This window comes from Aythya marila (assembly GCF_965140915.1).
Source record: "Aythya marila genome assembly, contig: HAP1_HAP1_SCAFFOLD_170, whole genome shotgun sequence".
Classification (NCBI taxonomy): Eukaryota; Metazoa; Chordata; class Aves; order Anseriformes; family Anatidae; genus Aythya; species Aythya marila.
Window position 1 is genome coordinate 57615 of NW_028137300.1, and position 6000 is coordinate 63614.

Sequence of the window (6000 nt, forward strand, 5' to 3'; positions counted from 1 at the left end):
AAGTGGATGAAATAGTTCTTACAAATTAATAATAAAAGGTTGGAAGCTTTTACTCACACAAACACTAGTGAATTTTCCAGGAAATATTGTTTTGGCAGGGAATTTTCCCAAATCTAAAATAAAGAGAGGAAAAGTTGGGTTCTCATATTAGTTACTGCTTTTGACCGCTGGACAAAGGGAATAAAAACAGTAGTTAAGTGCAAGGTTTCCTTCTCTTCTTTAGTATGGATAGGAATCGTCACTTCGGACCTTTAGCACCTTCAGAAACACACCCAGTGCCATGCAGGTTCCTCTGCAGCTACTTCTAACAATTACTGGTGCTCCTTAGCATGGAAGTTTGACTCAAAACACTCTCCAGATTTAGCTCTTTTGACTGCCCAAGGAGCTCATCATTTTGCTTGTTGCCTTCCATTTTCCTGAACACACCGGGAACGCTGTTCAGAATCTGAATGGATCTGGTCTAAGGAATGGGAAGAAAGCAAAACCAACGATACCTTGCAGTATTCCAAATTCCAAAAAAGCAGTCTCATTTTAAAAAGGACCTCAAAAGCTTTTTTTTTTTTTTTAAACTGACATCTGCCAACATAGCAATCCAAGCGCTAAACCAACTGAAGTTGCCCCTGAAAGCCTGAATAAAAATGAGTAACTCTGGTGCACTCAGCAGGTCTGTAATAGAAGTTGGTAAGGGTTTTAGATTTCTTTTTTTTTGCTCCAGGGTGCTGGTAAAATTTTTGCATTAAGAGATTTTGAACCTTTTGTACCAAAGAATTAGAGATGCGCTACAGTGCCAGTAGCTGGGGGTCTGGAAATACACACCAACAAGTGTCATAAGCTTTGCCTTTGCTGAAGGAAGATGAATACTACAAAGAAAATCTGTCTAGTTTGTTTTACAGGCTTGTCTTTCTCAGTACGGAACAAACTGACCTCCCTGGTCTAACTTTGCAGTGCCTATTCTGCCTTTGTCCTGCAGAGAAGAGCAAGAAAGGAACAAATCTATTTTTGCACCCCAAAAACGCATTAGAGGAGGATTATCACACCCACCTAAGGGTACTTCCTTGTTTGTTTATAAAGCACAAAGCATTTCTCTTGGACAGTCTCTGTTGCTGGCCTCTTTTGTGCCTTCCATTTATAATAAAGATATTAAGATGCTTACCCCTTGCTTGTTTTTTTTTTTTTATTTGTTTGTTTGTTTGTTTTTGTTTTTTTTAAAGAACAGTGGAAGTGGAGAGTCGGATGACAAGCAAGAACAAACACTAGAAACTCCTTGTTCTGCCCCTGCTTTTTAATCACCCAGCATCACCCCGGCTGCAAAACAGCCTCTGCTGATTTACCTGCTTGTTAAAGCACCCCACAGGCTGCAAGTGCGGTGTGCTAGGTGTCAAGTTATATTTAACGGTGCACACGTAACCATTCATCTTCCCACAGTCGAAGCACAGAACAGCCTCTTGCTAACACAACTCATCCCTGCTGCTGCAAGAAACCTCATGGCCTGCAGGAAAACCTCAAGCTAAGAGTTCCAAAGCAAAAGCAGAAAACGCATCATTTGTACTCTTTCTATTTGAGGGAATTCTAGCTGCTAAATGCTGCCTACATCTGAGGGCACGTTCTGAGGCTGCCGGGAAGGACACTCAACACCCACTGACAGCAGGAGTGCAAAGATGCCAGCCAAGAAGGCAAAGGTTAGAGCTGAACGCTGCCTCAGCTTCCTCCAGCAGCCAGCTGGGGGTCACCTTTCACCACGCTCTCTGAGACTCGGAGCCCCGAGTTACCGCAGCCGCCACGTACAGCTGCTCCTTGCTGGCCCAAACTATTTGAACAGTCTTCAGACTTCAGGGACCTGTTTTACGACAGCCTCAAGATCAAATTCATCTGTTCCTGAAGGCGCTGATCGTCCTGCTGTTTCTGTAGCTGTCAAAGAACAATCCTGAACTGAGGCACTCGTCTGATCAAACAGTGCTTCGGCACAGATTTGTCTTTAGCTTGACACATCAAGGTGAAGAGGAATCGATTCTTGCAAGCAACCTCTCAAGCAGGGATCTAATAAGGTGACCAAAACGACAGATCTGTTGTGCAGATCTGAGCACGTCACTCTGCAGGGAATCACTTTCAAGCCTAAGATGTTTCACCCATCTCCCTGCCCCAGAGCGACACAAGGAAAGCTCTTAAGCAATTGCTAGCCTCTCCTCAGTGCTCACGAGTCCCAAATCACTAATTTTACAATATATAAACCATGGCAGCTGGCACCTAGATGGCACACGGTGACACTGCACACGTTGGCAGTGCTGTCAGGAGCTGGAAAGTCAGGGGTGAGGGGGTTAAGGGAAAACCACACATCAGTTTAGCAACTTGGCTCCCGTAGGATACTTCCTACGGCAGGAGTTTTAGCAAAGTCCCTCCCTCAGAGGGACCTGCTGGCTAATTAAAACAGGACTTCTGCTGGAGCAGTCAGAAGGCAGCAGGGTATCAGGAGATATCCAGTGGGCATCACCGTCAGCCTGTGGCAGTTTGGGGTCCAGGTATCAGTGGTTATGCGTGGTTTTCTCTGCTTCACTTTCTCCAAAGCTGTGAAAAAATAGTTCTTTTACAGCACTGTACAGTCACACGTTACGGATGGAACCAGCTGCATCAACTTCCAGTACGACGGTGTTGGAAAAAGGTGCCTTTGGTGGTCAGGAGCACAACAGCTCTGGTGAGGTGTTATTTAAGTGTGTTCTTACATCTGAGTTTCCTCATAGCAGTATGTAGCTGAGGGGGTCCAGGTTTCCCAGGTAAGATTGATGTTTTTTCTCCTACCAAGCACCAGCTCAGTATACAAAGCTCTGTTAATAACACCCAAGCGTGTAGATGTTAAACTGAAACTGCTTTTAAACCTATTTGTTGTTACGAAAATAGCTTAATACACCATCTTCACAGGGTAAAAATTCACATGGAAGGACAAAAAAACCCAGAAGCGCTTCCTGAGCTTCAGTTTACCAACAGCACCATCGGATTTAGATCCTGGCCTGGCAGCCAGGATGCAGGGTCTGTAAGCATTGCTGCGATGTGCAAGTGCCAAGGCAGGTTTCTGGCCTGCCCTGAATAAAATACCTTTTTTTTTTAATACAAACAGCGTGCCAGGTACGCTGTAATGCCAATGTGCCAGCTCAATAGAGGATGTCAAACAACAGAGGCGTTTATCCTAATTTCTGGCATGAAAACACTTTTAACAGCATTCTTTTCATGAAGAAAACCCTCTCTATCTTCTCCAATGCTCCAGGATCTGCTGCAGCTGCAGCAGCCGCGCTGGTACAACCCACATCTTTGCCAAATCTTTTCAATAATTGTGCTTTACCTCGGCAATGTTGAGGTCACTCCTCTTCCTCCTCCAGCTGAGCAAGCAGCTCGCTGGCTCTGCCACACCGCAGGTGCGGAAGCGAAAGCTGGGAACACAGGAGTCAAACTCTCAGTGCTCACAAAGCCACCAGGGCAGAGGGCTGACACAGAGGCACCCCGGATCCGCTCTCCCTCCCCGCTGCGAGGCTCGCAGCAGCCCCAACCCGAAGCACACACAATGCTTCGCATGGTGATGTCACCGCTGATTCTGAGTCCCCACGTGAGGATCTGCTTCACCACTCTCAACGTTGGTGTTGGTTTTTGATTTTTGTTTTTTTTTTTTTTCTTTTAAACATTCTCAGCTTATGGGAAACCATCAGGTAAACCACAGATCGCTAGGGAAGAAGGCCCACACGAGGGAAGTCCGTGCTTTTCTTCCAGGCAGTGGCACGTGCTTTAACACGCCGCGTTCGACAAAGCAGCTCTCCCCGTTTTGCTCAGTGGCAACAGGCACGACTGCAACGCACACAGGTGTAGGCAGCACCTGCAGGTCCCAAACCCTTAACCCGTTTTTAGAGAGCACCAATTTTTTAAGTAGTGCTTTTCCCTTAATCCATGACCCCTTCTTTCCTTTATTTCTATCGGGTGGCTCTCCTCCATTTTCCTCCTCAGTGTCTGAGCAGACACTGGGAATCGTTTCCGGAGGAAGGGCACGGCTGAAGCTCCTCCATCTACTCTCCGAGAAAAGAGAGTATGTTAAAGAATACATCTTTCCTTTCTTTTCCCTTTTTTAAATACAATTTCTGAAATCAACGCTGCGGCCTGGCAGCAAATACCTACGGGACTAAAGGTGATTCCTCATCCCCACTGTAACGTTGTAGTTAACCTCCCAACGAACCCATCTCCCCAGGAAGCGGCCATTTGAGATGGGAAGGGGCAGAGCAAGAGGAAGCTCTCCTTAGCCTAGCTCTTCCCCCAACACCACCTCGCCACCCAGCACCAAATTCAATTCACCTGCTCCGCCCGATCACTCGAACGGGCGTCCGACGCTGGCACACGCCGCAGCGGTGGTTCTGACGTGCCTTAAATCACCTCTCCGCAGAATATCTCGGGTCTGTACGCTCAAATAACGCAGTATTTGAGAAATAACGCCCAGAGCTCACACTCTGAGTGCAGCCCAACAGCACCGAAGCACCGGTAGGCTAAACATTCCAAACCTGGCAACAAGGCTGACCCAAGCAACAGCACGGAACCCTTCTGCACCTTCAGCGTGGACATCAGCGTAAGGAAACACAGACCTCCTCGATCCAAATTTTAAGCGAGAAACGCAAAAGGTCACCCAACCGGCTTGTTTTCAGCAAGCTAAAGGAGAAATTAAGGCGACAACCGGGTGCATCCAGAGTTAGTCAGATCCTGAAGGCAGTTCCTTGGGGGAACGGAGGAGCAACGCGCCAGATGAGGGCTGCCTTACAGCGCACCCCTTAGAGGCACTGCTACGGAAGGAAGGCAGAAGGTTGGAACTCGAAAGAACTAGCAAGGCGCCCGTTAAGGGGGAAATCTTTCATTTTTTTCTCAGCAGAACCTCCCCTCTCCCCTCTACCCCCCCCATGAAGGCAGACCGGGGACTCTTTGCTTCCTTAGGGAGAGGGCAGGGACGGGGCAGGGTGGTGGGACAGATGGCCAGAGGTTCGGATGGACGGACAGACAGCCGGACAGAGGGCCCAGCAAGGCCTGACGAAGGGCTCAGGAGCGGGAGGGAAGGGCAGGGCGAGGGGAAAGGCAGAGAAGTACAAATCTCTTTTTCCTTGTGATAACTTTTCTTGACCAAAAAACACGATTGTGAATGAGGCAAAATGAAAGATGTAACATGGGGACGTGCGGATACTCACGATGATGCAGCCTTCTATCCGCATGTTCACCTGCTCATAGAGCCACACCTGGATCCTCGACCTCTGCAGAACGAAGGAGGAGAGTAAGTCGGGCCACAAACACTGAGCACTTTTGTTCTCTCATGTGTTCAGAAATACCTGCTAGTCACAGCCACGACAGCTCCCAAACGCTCCGAGGAGCAACTCTCAGGGGCAGTTCCAATGTGCAATCTGACATTTGAGCGTTATACCATCGGGTGAATACTACACGTTTGGTGAAGAACACGTTTCCAGTCACAAGGGAACACCCCTGCACGCCCGGCTACACGAGGGGGAAATGCCGGGCTCCTTGTGCCCACCAGCACACCGCACAGCTCTCCATCCCCCACAAACCCGTCCCGGGACACAGCCAGGAGCCGAAAACTCACCGAGGGGAATCCCCAGACCCTCCCCACTCCCCCCACACTCCCCAAATCCCCATCCCCGCCCCCTCCCCGCGGTACTCACGTTCTGCAGGTAGCGGAAGATGAGGTTCTGGGGCACTGCGTTAAGGGCTCAGCACGGGGACGACAGTTCCGGGCTCGGGACAAGGCCCCAAACCCCACAGCGAGGCCTCAGGGCCCCGCGACAAGGCCTCAAGGCCCGGGCCGAGCCCCCTGAGGTCCGAGCCGCCCCCCACCCACCTCCCCGGCACCCCCCAGCCGCAGGAAGGATACGATGGGCTGCACCATCACCTTCTGCACCTTCTGGCCCTGCCCGCGGTACGCCATGGCTGCTGCCGCCTCGCCGCTCCCGCTCCCAGCACCGCAGGCAGAAGAGG